The sequence below is a fragment of the Gorilla gorilla genome, chromosome 21, assembly GCF_029281585.2.
Source record: "Gorilla gorilla gorilla isolate KB3781 chromosome 21, NHGRI_mGorGor1-v2.1_pri, whole genome shotgun sequence".
Classification (NCBI taxonomy): Eukaryota; Metazoa; Chordata; class Mammalia; order Primates; family Hominidae; genus Gorilla; species Gorilla gorilla.
This window is the reverse complement of record NC_073245.2, coordinates 64816758-64830927: the sequence shown is the minus strand read 5'-3', so window position 1 is coordinate 64830927 and position 14170 is coordinate 64816758. Positions and strand designations below refer to the sequence as shown.

The following is a 14170-nucleotide window of genomic DNA, read 5'->3' as shown; positions in this document are numbered from 1 at the left end:
ATGCTCAACAGAGTCTTACATTAAAAAGTGAAAAGATTCTAACCACCATGAAAACATGCAAAACTATAAAACTCACTGGGAGAACCAGTACACAAAAGACAAAGAGGAAAGAAATTAAACATTATCACTATAAAAAACCACCCAACCACAAAAATTAACAATAAGAGAGGAAGTAAGTAATGAAGGATATACAAAACTAAAAAACAATCAGTAAAATAACAAGAGTATGCCCTCATCTATCAATAATAATCTTGAATGTAAACAGATTACATTCCCCATTTAAAATATAAAGACTGACTGAATGGATAAAAGACATGACCCCACTATATGCTGCCTAGAAGAAACTCACCTCACATGTAAAGACACACGTAGACTGAAAATAAAGGAATGGAAAAATATATTCCACCCAAATGGAAACCAAAAGTAAGCAGAGGTAGCTATACTTATAACAGAAAAAACAGACTCCATGTCAAAAACTGTAAAAAGAAACAAAGAAGTCTATTAAATAATAATAAAGGGATCAAGTCAGCAAGAGAATATAACAATTATAAATATATATGCGCCCAACACTGGAGTACCCAGATATATAAAGCAAATATTATTAGATCTAAAGGGAGAAATAGATACCAATACAATAATATTTGGTGACTACAACACTCCATTCTTCAGGATTGACCATATGTTAGGATACAAAACAAGTCTCAAAAAGAATTTAAAAACTTAAAATCATATCAAATATTTTATCTGATTACAATGTAATAAAACTAGGGACTAATAACAAGATGAAAATTCAAAACTATATGAATACATGGAAATTAAACAACGTGCTCCTGAATGACAAATGGGTGAAGGATGCAATAAAGAATGAAATTTAAAAATTATTTGAAATAAATAAAAATAGAACACAGTATCCCCAAACCTATGAGATACAGCAAAAGCAGTATTAAGAGGCAAATTTATAGCAAAGAATGCCTACATAAAAAACTAGAACTATTTCAAATAAACCACTTGATGCATCTCAAGGAACTAAAAATGCAAGAACAAACCTAACCTAAAATTAGCAGAATAAAAAAATAATAAATATCAAAACAAAAATAAACAAAACTGAAACTAAAAAACTTACAAAAGATTAACAAAACAAGAAGTCAGTTTTTTAAAAAGATAAATAAAATAAACAATTTGCTAGACTATGAAAAAAGGGAATACCAAAATAAAATCAAAAGCAAGAAAAGATGTCACAACAGATACAACAGAAATATAAAGGATCCCTAGAGACTACTATGTACGACTATACACTAACATATTTGAAAACTTAGAGGAAATAGATAAATTCCTGGACACATATAACCTAGCAAGATAGAACCAAGAAGAAATAGAAAACCTGAACACACCAATAACAAGTAACGAGATTGAACCAGTAATAATAAGTCTTCCAACAAAAAAGTCCAGGACCAGATGGCTTAACCACTGAATTCTACTGAAACTTTAAAGAATTAACACCAGTTCTCAAACTATTCTATAAAATGAAGCAGAAGAAACTCTTCCTAACTCATCCTACAAGGCCAGCATAACCCTGATATCAAAACCAGACAAGAACACAAACTTAAAAATGCAAACTACAGTCCAATATTCCTGATAAACACAGATGAACAAGCCCTCAAAAAAATACTAGCAAACCTAATCTAACAGTACATCAAAAAGATATCACACCATGATCAAGTGGGATTTATCCTAGGAAGCAAGGATGGTTCAACATATACAAGTCAATAAACATTGTACATCACATCAGTAGAAAAAAGAACTAAAACCATATGATCCTCTCAATAGATGAAGAAAAATCTTTTGATAAAATTCAAACATCCCTTAATGATAAAAATGTTTAATAAATTAGGTATAAATGGATACATGAAAAACCTATAGCTAATATGTTTCTGAATAGGGAAATGCTGAAAGCTTCTTTTTTAAGAACTACAACAAGACAAGATGCCCACTCTCACCAGTCTTTCAACACAGCATGGAAGTTATAACCAGGGCAATTAGGCAAGCGAAAAAAAGAAAGGACATCCAAATTAGGAAAAAAGAAACCAAATTATTCTTGTTTGAAGATACGATCTTATATTTGAAAAAACTAAAAACTCCACCAAAAAAACTACTAGAACTGATAAACAAATTCAGTAAAGTTGCAGTATATAAAATTATTGTACAAAATGTAGATGATGGGTTGATCGGTGCAGCAAACCACCATGGCATGTGTATACCTATGTAACAAACCTGCATGTTCTTCACATGTATCCCAGAACTTAAAGTATAATAAAAAAAATCAGTAGCATTTCTATACACAAACAACTAGCTGAAAAAGAAATCAAGAAAGTAACCCCATTTAAAATAGCTACTAAAAAATTAAATACCTAGGAAATTAAATACCAATGAGGTAAAAGACCTCTACAATGAAAACTGTAAAATATTGATGAAAGAAATTAAAGATGATACAAACGGAAAAATATTCCATGCTCATTTATCAAAAGAGTTAATATTGTTAAAATGACACAAAGCAATCTATAGATTCAATGTAATCTCTATCAAAATACCAATGATATTCTTCACTGAAATAGAAAAAAAAAATCTAAAATTTGGATGTAACCACAAAATATCCTGAATATCCAAAGGAATCCTGAGCAAAAAGAACAAAGCTGGAGGTATCACACTACCAGACCTAAAGATATACTACAAAATAGCATGGTACTGACATAAAAATAGATCCATAGGCTAATGGGACAGAACAGAGAACCCAGAAATTAATCCACATATCTACAGCCAACTGATTTTTTACAAAAGTACCGAAACACTCATTTGGGGGAAAGGACAGTCTCTTCAACAAGTGGTGCTGGGAAAACCAGAGATCCATGTGCAAAAGAATAAAATTAGACCCCCATCTCTCACTCTATACAGAAATGGACTCAAAATGGATCAAAGTCCTAAATATAAAGTTCAAAACAATAAAACTACTGAAAGAAAACAACAGGGGAAACACTTCAAGACATTGGTCAGAAAAAATATTTTATGAATTAAGACCTCAAAAGCACAGAGAGCAAAAGCAAAAATAAACAAATGGGATTATATCAAGCTAAAAAGCTTCCAAAAGAAGAGAAAACAACATAGTGAAAAAACAACGTCTAAAATAGGAGAAAACATTTGCAAACTTCTCATCTCACAGCGAATTAATGTCCAGAATTTACAAGGGATCCAAACATCTCAACAGCAAGAAAAAACAAACAATCCAATTTAAAAATGAGCAAATGATCCGAACAGACATTTCTCAAAAGAAAATACACAGATGACAAACAAATGTATTTTAAAATGCTCAACATCATTAATTATCAGGGAAATGCAAACCAAAACCACCATGAGGTATTATCTCACCCCTGGTAGGATAGCTATTATCAAAAAGAGAAAAAAAATAACAAATACTGGCAAAGATTCAGAGTAAAAAAGAACTCCTATACACTGCTGGTGGGAATGTAAACTAGTACAGCCATTATGGAAAACAGTGTGGAGCTTCCTCAAAAATCACAAATAGAACTACCATATGATTCCACTACTTGGAATCTATCCAAAGGAAAGAAAATCATTAAATCAAAGAGATAGCTGCACTCCAATGTTTATGGCAGCACTGCTCAAAATAGCCAAGATAGGGAATCAACCTGTGTCTAACAACAGATGAATGGATAAAGAAAATGTGGTATATATACACAATGGAATACTATTCATTCATAAAAAAGAATGAAATCCTGTCATTTGCAGCAACATGGATAGAACTGGAGGACATTATGTTAAGTGAAATAAGCCAGAAACGGAAAGTTAAACACCACATGTTCTCATTCATGTATGGAAGCTAAAAAAGGAAATTGATCTCATAGAAGTAAAAAGTAGAACAGAAGATACAAGAGGCTGTGAAGGGTAGGGGGATGAGGGAATAGGGAGAGAATTGTTAAATGATACAAAAGTATAGCTAGATGGGAGGAATACATTCTAGTGTTCTATAGCACTACAGGATGACTATAGGTAACAATAATATATTATAGTTTCAAATAGCTGGAAGGAGGATATTGAACATCCCCAATGCAAAGAAGTGATAAATGTTTAAGATGATGGATATGCCAATTACCCAGATCTGATCACTATCCATTATACATAACGAAACATCACTATGTGCCCTATGAACATGTATAATCACTATGTGCCCTATGAATATGTATAATTATTCCTTGTCAATTAAAAAATAAAATTTAAAAAATCAAAAAGAATGTGAACATTTGAAGTAAAAAAAAATCATGTTTCCCAGAATACTTAATGGCATAAAAAATAATTTAAGATATAATTTAGTGAGAAAAGCAGGATATGAAATTCCATAAAGAATATAATACCAAAATTGTAAATAATACTACAATTTATGCACATATATACACACACACACACACATATATATACTCAAATAGGCCAGGTGTGGTGGCTCACGCCTGTAATCCCAACACTTTGGGAGGCCAAGGTGGGTGGATTCCTTGAGGTCAGGAGTTCGAGACCAGCCTGGTCAACATAGTGAAACCCCATCTCTATTAAAAATACAAAATCAGCCAGGTGTGGTGGCACACACCTGTAATTCCAGCTACTCAGGAGGCTGAGGCAGGAGAATCACTTGAACTGGGGAGGTGGAGCTTGCAGTGAGCCGAGATCGTGCCATTGCACTCCAGCCTGGGCAAAAAGAGCGAAACTCTGTCTCAAAAAATATATATATATATAAAATATATATTATATATAATTATGTTATATATTATATATTATAATATATAACATATATTATATATTATAATATATTATATTTATATTTATATTTATAACATACATTATATTTATATATATTATAATATATATTATATTTATATTTATAACATATATTATAATATATATTTATATATTATATAATTATATGTTATATATTTTATTATATATATTATATATAAAAACTGTCTCAAAATATATAAATGTGCATATATACATTGTGTGTGTAAAAACGTGTATGTGACTAAAAAATGCATCCAAAATAACAGTATTAATGGTTACTTCTGTGTAATGCAATAATATGTGATTTTTACTTTCCACCTTACACTTTTCTGTATTCGGCAAATAAATACGATTCACTCTTAAGATTAAAATTAGAAAAAACTATATACATAACTATGTTTAAAGGAAAACATAATCATAAGAAAAAATGAATTTTATTTTTACAGACACACTTGCTCTAAATAAACTCTTACCTAATTATGGTACTGATAGGTGCATGTGTAACATATAACGTGAAGGACTGAAGTCTAGTTTCTCAAATGAATTTTTTTCTTTGTTCCATTTGAAACCAATTTGAGAGGCACTCCCAGGGTGCCATCTGTCCTTTCCCAGTCATATCCTCACCGCCAGCCTTGGACAACTTTGTTCAGATGAAATGGGGACCTTTTTTGTGTCCATTCCTTGACGGCTTTGAAAATTATTTAGCTTCTATCATGATGGATACTCTCTGCGTAAAATGACAGATGGGCAGCCTCAGAAAATGGACGACATGAAATTTGAAAAATGATACGACTGCTGGTGGACAGACTTTTTTTTAAAAGAACTTGACATGAGTTTGAAATATAGCATGGAGGCCTGTTCTATCATTTTTCTCCCTCTGAAGAAATCAGTAGCTGTCCTTTATCCATATGCTCTTCAGGAAAGAAAACCTATACTCGAGTTAAAATGGATTCTTTTTCCCTCCTTAAAAAGTACGTGAGGTAAACTGTAGGAGTGAATTTGCTCATTTACTCACGCAACAATTTATTGAATGCCTACTATATGGAGGCCATTGGTTAGTGGCTGGGGATATCAAGACGTATTAAACATAGTCCCTGCCTCCAGGGATCCCATAGCCCAGTGAAGAGAGATGAGTAAATAGATGAGTACCATCCAATGCAGTATGATCAAAGAGAGAAGTGCATCAGGAGTGTTAGGGGCCCTGGAGGAATGGGATGACACTAGGTCTTGCGCAGGGAAGAAGGGTGTTAGAAGAGTCTTCCCGTGAGAAGGTGATGCCTGAGATGAGTCCTTTGCAATGCTCATATATTTCTCTTATTGTCTTGGCTAAATCTTGATGAATTACGAATCATCTGCCTGTTGACACAGAGGCAAACCTTTTCCTATGAACCATTTTACTTAGTCACACAATTCCAGACCACGTCTCAGCTGTGGGTTGGCATGTGCCCAGAGAATTCCAGTTCCTTTAACAGATTAACTTTTAAATGTTTTACCCACCTCAGCAAAGCAAGGATTTTCCCCAAAAAGTGAGCTAATATCTCTCCTTTTTCCCTTCTCTTCTTCCCCACAATTATATAATACAACCTGACGTCATCGAGGTATTTATTTTCTTGGTAGGAGGCACAGGTATGTGCTTGTGTTACCTGAGGTATTCGAGTTTATTGTAAGAATACAAAGGGAAGGAAGGAAACAGAAGTTGCCTCACACCCCTGATCAAAGGAGATGCAACTTATCCAACAGGAGCCCTATGGATGCTGTAATGGCTCTGGGACCTGTGTCTCCAAAGCCGGCATGCTCTGTGCTCTCCCCTGTGCTCCTGGCTTTGTGATGACTCAGTTACTCTCAGCCTCTACTGAATTACTGCACTTTTTACCCTTTTTGCGGCTAATTTCAGGCTTTCACTGCCTCATTGCACCTGCTCTTTCTCTTCTCTCTGCATTCATATATTAGCATAATTTAAGCTCAGAGCACCTTCTCTCAAGAAAGGAAGAAGGAAGGCCAAATAGAACTCTCCAGCGATCATCCCGCCTCTCCCCAGAGGAAAACCAAATTGAACAACTATCCACATAAGAAAACACCTTCATAAGGACTGAAACTCATCTGAGTAATCGCGGTGCCCAATTTTAATATCAGATCAAGGAAAGAGGCACTGAAGATGGTAGGAGAGACAGTTTTGAATTGCCTACACCACCCCACCTGTATCCCCCCACAGTGGCCACATGGCATTGAGAGAGAATGTGTGTGTGCTCGAGGAGGCAGAGTGCAGTGATGATGGGATTTTGCACTGGAACTCAGTGTAGCCCTGTCACAGCGGAAAGCAACATTGGACAGAAACTCACCCAACATAGATGAAGGGGCCATTTAGATGAGCCCTAGCCAGAGGCAAACTGTTCATCCCAGGGTCAGAACTTAAATTCTGGCTAGCCTCACCACCACGGGCTAAAGTGCTCTGGGTCCTAAATAAACTTGAAAGGCAGTCTAAGCTACAAAGGTTGCAATTCCTGGGCAACTCCTGGTGCTGTCCTGGGCTTGGAGCCAGTGGACTTGGGGTACACATGACCTAGTAGTTTTACTCCCAGAGGATATTTGACAACATCCAAAGACATTTTTGATTTTCAAGACCAGGGGAATGCTATTGGCATCTAGTAAGTAGAGGCCAGGGATGCTGTTAAATATTGTACAATTCCCAGGACAGTCCCCACAACAAAAAAAGTATTCTAGGCCGGGCGTGGTGGCTCACGCCTATAATCCCAGCACTTTGGGAGGCTGAGGCGGGTGGATCACGAGGTCAGGAGATCGAGACCATCCTGGCTAACAAAGTGAAACCCCATCTCTACTAAAAATACAAAACATTAGCCGGGCGTGGTGGTGGGCGCCTGTAGTCCCAGCTACTCAGGAGGCTGAGGCAGGAGAATGGCGTGAAACCGGGAGGCGGAGCTTGCAGTGAGCCGAGATCGCCCCACTGCACTCCAGCCTGGGCGACAGAGCGAGACTCCGTCTCAAAAAAAAAAAAAAAGTATTCTACCCTAAATGTTAATAGTGCCCAAACTGAGAACTCCTGCTCTATTATAAAGGGCTTGATACTATTTGTGCTTCAGTCTGCTCTGCCAGGACGTGAAATTTTAAAGAGTTGGGATCATTTCTTACTTATCCCTCCACCCCATCCCACAGTTACAGAGCAGGCCCTAATACACATTTGCACAGGAGAATCATTAAACATTATTAAATAAAGAGATTCCTGATGCCTTCACTGGAGGATGCCACATAGAGTTGCCCACGAAGAAGGAGCTCAACTGCAGATCAGCTCCTGGCCTCCCCGCATCCGCCCTTGTGGCTTTTGAATCAGAGCTTGCCTTGAAAACACTGTTTGTTACTCTGACCATGTCACCCTGATATGAACCATCCCTCCTCTGATTGACAGTCACACAGGCTTCCTCTTGAACCTGTTTTAGCCACACTGGAATTATCACAATCCATCTCTCTCAGGTCCCTGCCACCACCACAAAATGAATTTCATCAACTCTACAGAAACTAGATGACCAAATATTCCAAACTATACCCTCTAAATTTGATGAATACCCATCTAGCTTTTATTGTTTAATGCTGTAACCAGCAAATAGAAAATTCAGTTTATTTCCACAGATTAAGTGATTTTGGAAAGAGGCAGGAAACCACTGGAAATGAAGAAATTAAAGATGGGGAAGAAAGGATACAGAAAGGGAAGAAAAAGGGACATGCAAGGAAGAAGCATGCAGGGAGGAACAACACAGACTCCTTCAGTCTTGATCTCAGGGATTTTCGAGCTTCAGGGTTACCGGGGCAATCCTGAGTGGTCTTGGGACACATTTGGGTCTCACTGTTAAATAGATCTTACTATAGCTCTGATACTTACCTCATGGAGGACCATATGAGGGAACACAAACTGCTTTGAAGGTTGCTAACATGTAATGAATGTTGAGAGAATACTTACTAGGTCTGTTGTTCTGACTTCGGTCTAAGAACACCAACGGACTTGTTCTTGACATTTTTTTCATAATCACAAATAGGAAACCTTCATCTTGAGATGCCTGCAAAAAGTTTGATTGATTGATTTATTATTTTTTGGGTGGATTGAACCTTTTTTTATTTTTCATTTTTAATTTCTGTGGGTACACACTAGGTGTATATATTTATGGGTTACATGAGATGTTTTGATATGGGCATGCAATGTGTAATCACATCAGGGTAAATGGGGTTTCCATCACCTCAAGCATTTATCCTTTGTGTTGCAAACAATTCAATTATACTTTTTGCTATTTTTAAATGTACAGTTCAATTATTACTGACTATAGTTACCCTCTTGTGCTATCAAATACTAGGCTTTATTCATTCTATTTTTTATACCCACTAACCATCCCCACCTCCCCCACCCCGGCCTCCTACTATACTTCCCATCCCCTGGTAACCTTCCTTCTACTTTCTATCTCCATGACTTAAATTGTTTTGATTTTTAGATCCCACAAGTAAGTGAGAACAAGTGACGTGTATCTTTCCGTACCTGGCTTATTTCACTTAACATAATGACCTCCAGTGCCACCCATGTCCTTGCAAATGATGGGATCTCATTCTTTTTGATGGCTGAATAGTACTCCATTTTGTACGTGAATAAAAATAATTTTCTTTTATTATTATTATTATACTTTAAGTTCTAGGGTACATGTGCATAACGTGCAGGTTTGTTACATATGTATACATGTGCCATGTTGGTGTGCTGCACCCATTAACTCGTCATTTACATTAGGTATATCTCCTAGGGCTATCCTTCCCCCTCCCCCCCTCCCCCTCCCCCCACCCTATGACAGGCCCTGGTGTGTGATATTCCCCTTCCTGTGTCCATGTGTTCTCATTGTTCATTTCCCACCTATGAGTGAGAACATGTGGTGTTTGGTTTTCTGTCCTCGCGATAGTTTGCTCAGAATGATGGTTTCCACCTTCATCCATGTCCCTACAAAGGACATGAACTCGTCCTTTTTTACAGCTGCATAGTATTCCATGGTGTATATGTGCCACATTTTCTTAATCCAGTCTACCATTGATGGACATTTGGGTTGGTTCCAAGTCTTTGCTATTGTGAATAGTGCCACAATAAACATATGTGTGCATGTGTCTTTCTAGCAGCATGATTTATAATCCTTTGGGTATATACCCAGTAATGGGATGGCTGGGTCAAATGGTATTTCTAGTTCTAGATCCTTGAGGAATTGCCACACTGTCTTCCACAATGGTTGAACTAGTTTACAGTCCCACTAACGTGTAAAAGTGTTCCTATTTCTCCACATCCTCTCCAGCACCTGTTGTTTCCTGACTTTTTAGTGATCGCCATTCTAACTGGTATGAGATGGTAATTCACTGTGGTTTTTATCTGCATTTCTCTGATGGCCAGTGATGATGAGCATTTTTTCATGTGTTTCTTGGCTGCATAAATGTCTTCTTTTGAGAAGAGTCTGTTCATATCCTTCACCCACTTGTTGATAGGGTTGTTTGATTTTCTCTTGTAAATTTGTTTAAGTTCTTTGTAGATTCTGGATATTAGCCCTTTGTCAGATGGGTAGATTGCAAAAATGTTCTCCCATTCTATAGGTTGCTTGTTCACTCTGATGGTAGTTTCTTTTGCTGTGCAGAAGCTCTTTAGTTTAATTAGATACCATTTGTCAATTTTGGCTTTTGTTGCCATTGCTTTTGGTGTTTCAGACATGAAGTCCTTGCCCATGCCTATGTCCTGAATGGTATTGCCTAGGATTTTTCTAGGGTTTTTATGGTTTTAGGTCTAACATTTAAGTCTCTAATCCGTCTTGAATTAATTTTTGTATAAGGTGTAAAGAAGGGATCCAGTTTCAGCTTTCTACATATGGCTAGCCAGTTTTCCCAGCACCATTTATTAAATAGGGAATCCTTTCCCCATTTCTTGTTTTTGTCAGGTTTGTCAAAGATCAGATGGTTGTAGATGTGTGGTATTATTTCTGAGGGCTCTGTTCTGTTCCATTGGTCTACATCTCTGTTTTGGTACCAGTACCATGTTGTGTTGGTTACTGTAGCCTTGTAGTATAGTTTGAAGTCAGGTAGTGTGATGCCTCCAGCTTTGTTCTTTTGGCTTAGGATTGTCTTGGCAATGCGGGCTCTTTTTTGGTTCCACATGAACTTTAAAGTAGTTTTTTTCCAATTCTGTGAAGAAAGTCATTGGTAGCTTGATGGGGATGGCACTGAATCTATAAATTACCTTGGGCAGTATGGTCATTTTCACGATATTGATTCTTCCTATCCACGAGCATGGAATGTTCTTCCATTTGTTTGTGTCCTCTTTTATTTCACTGAGCAGTGATTTGTAGTTCCCCTTGAAGAGGTCCTTCACATCCCTTGTAAGTTGGATTTCTAGGTATTTTATTCTCTTTGAAGTGATTGTGAATGGGAGTTCACTCATGATTTGGCTCTCTGTTTGTCTGTTATTGGTGTATAGGAATGCTTGTGATTTTTGTACATTGATTTTGTATCCTGAGACTTTGCTGAAGTTGCTTATCAGCTTAAGGAAATTTTGGGCTGAGACGATGGGGTTTTCTGAACATACAATCATGTCTTCTGCAAACAGGGACAATTTGACTTCTTCTTTTCCTAATTGAATACCCTTTCTTTCTTTCTTCTGCCTGAATGCCCTGGCCAGAATTTCCAACACTATGTTGAATAGGAGTGGTGAGGGAGGGCATCCCTGTCTTGTGCCAGTTTTCAAAGGGAATGCTTCCAGTTTTTGCCCATTCAGTATGATACTGGCTGTGGGTTTGTCATAAATATCTCTTATTATTTTGAGATACGTCCCATCAATACCTAATTTATTGAGAGTTTTTAGCATGAAGGGCTGTTGAATTTTGTCAAAGGCCTCTTCTGCATCTATCAAGATAATCATGTGGTTTTTGTCTTTGGTTCTGTTTATATGCTGGATTACATTTATTGATTTGCGTATGTTGAACCAGCCTTGCATCCCAGGGATGAAGCCCACTTGATCATGGTGGATAAGCTTTTTGATGTGCTGCTGGATTCGGTTTGCCAGAATTTTACTGAGGATTTTTGCATCAATGCTCATCAGGGATATTGGTCTAAAATTCTCTTTTTTTGTTGTGTCTCTGCCAGACTGTGGTATCAGGATGATGCTGGCCTCATAAAATGAGTTAGGGAGGATTCCCTATTTTTCTATTGATTGGAATCGTTTCAGAAGGAATAGCACCAGCTCCTCTTTGTACCTCTGGTAAAATGCAGCTGTGAATCTGTCTGGTCCTGGACTTTTTTTGGTTGGTAGGCTATTAATTATTGCCTCAATTTCAGAGCCTGTTATTGGTCTATTCAGGGATTCAACTTCTTCCTGGTTTAGTCTTGGGAGAGTGTATGTGTCCAGGAATTTATCCATTTCTTCTAGATTTTCTAGTTTATTTGCATAGAGGTGTTCATAGTATTCTCTGATGGTAGTTTGTATTTCTGTGGGATTGGTGGTGATAGCCCCTTTATCATTTTTTATTGCATCTATTTGATTCTTCTCTCTTTTCTTCTTTATTAGTCTTGCTAGCAGTCTATCAATTTTGTCGGTCTTTTCAAAAAACCAGCTCCTGGATCCACTGATTTTTTGAAGAGTTTTTTGTGTCTCTATCTCCTTCAGTTCTGCTCTGATCTTAGTTATTTCTTGCCTTCGGCTAGCTTTTGAGTGTGCTTGCTCTTGCTTCTCTAGTTCTTTTAATTGTGTTGTTAGGATGTCAATTTTAGATCTTTCCTGCTTTCTCTTGTGAGCATTTAGTACTATAAATTTCCCTCTACATCCTGCTTTAAATGTGTCCCAGAGATTCTGGTATGTTGTGTCTTTGTTCTTATTGGTTTCAAAGAACATCTTTATCTCTGCCTTCATTTCATTATGTACCCAGTAGTCATTCAGGAGCAGGTGGTTCAGTTTCCATGTAGTTGAGCAGTTTTGAGTGAGTTTCTTAATCCTGAGTTCTAATTTGATTGCACTGTGGTCTGAGGGACAGTTTGCTATAATTTCTGTTCTTTTACATTTGCTGAGGAGTGCTTTACTTCCAACTATGTGGTCAATTTTGGAATAAGTGTGATGTGGTACTGAGAAGAATGTACATTCTGTTGATTTGGGGTGGAGAGTTCTGTAAATGTCTATTAGGTCCGCTTGGTGCAGAGCTGAGTTCAGTTCCTGGATATCCTTGTTAACTTTCTGTCTCGTTGATCTGTCTAATGTTGACAGTGGCGTGTTAAAGTCTCCCATTATTATTGTGTGGGAGTCTAAGTCTCTTTGTAGGTCTCTAAGGACTTGCTTTATGAATCTGGGTGCTCCTGTATTGGGTGCATATATATTTAGGATAGTTAGCTCTTCTTGTTGAATTGATCCCTTTACCATTATGTAATGGCCTTCTTTGTCTCTTCTGATTTTTGTTGGTTTAAAGTCTGTTTTGTCAAAGACCAGGATTGCAACTCCTGCTTTTTTTTTGTTTTCCATTGGCTTGGTAGATCTTCCTCCATCCCTTTATTTTGAGCCTATGTGTGTCTCTGCAAGTGAGATAGGTCTCCTGAATACAGCACACTGATAGGTCTTGACTCTTTATCCAATTTGCCAGTCTGTCTTTCAATTGGAGCATTTAACCCATTTACATTTAAGGTTAATACTTTCATGTGTGAATCTGATCCTGTCATTATGATGTTAGTTGGTTATTTTGCTCATTAGTTGATGCAGTTTCTGCCTAGCATCAATTTGGCATGGTTTTGCAGTGGCTGGTACCAGTTGTTCCTTTCCATGTTTAGTGCTTCCTTCAGGAGCTCTTGTAAGGCAGGCCTGGTGGTGACAAAATCTCTCAGCATTTGCTTGTCTGTAAAGGATTTTATTTCTCCTTCACTTATGAAGCTTAGTTTGGTTGGATATGAAATTCTAGGTTGAAAATTCTTCTCTTTAAGAATGTTGAGGCCAGATGTGGTGGCTCATGCCTGTAATCCCAGCACTTTGGGAGTCCAAGGTGGACAGATCATGAAGTCAGGAGATCGAGACCATCCTGGCTAGCATGGTGAAATCCTGTCTCTACTAAAAATACAAAAAAATAGCCGGGCGTGGGGGCAGGCACCTGTAGTTCCAGCTACTCAGGAGGCTGAGGCAGGAGAATGGCGTGAACATGGGAGGCAGAGCTTGCGGTGAGCCAAGATCATGCCACTGCACTCCAGCCTGGGCAATAGAGCGAGACTCCATCTCAAAAAAAAAAAAAATAGAATGTTGAATATTGGCCCCCACTCTCTTCTGCTTTGTAGAGTTTCTGCCAAG

General features: G+C 37.5%; 1 long non-coding RNA gene across 1 annotated transcript in view; it reads right to left on the bottom strand.

Moving 5' to 3' along the window:
• Positions 1–14170, bottom strand: part of LOC134757804 (uncharacterized) — a 52538-nt gene that overhangs the window by 34424 nt on the left and 3944 nt on the right. Inside the window, exon 2 of the long non-coding RNA XR_010132297.1 lies at positions 8810–8906. This is a non-coding gene — a long non-coding RNA (uncharacterized lncRNA). The remainder of the gene's footprint in view (positions 1–8809; positions 8907–14170) is intronic.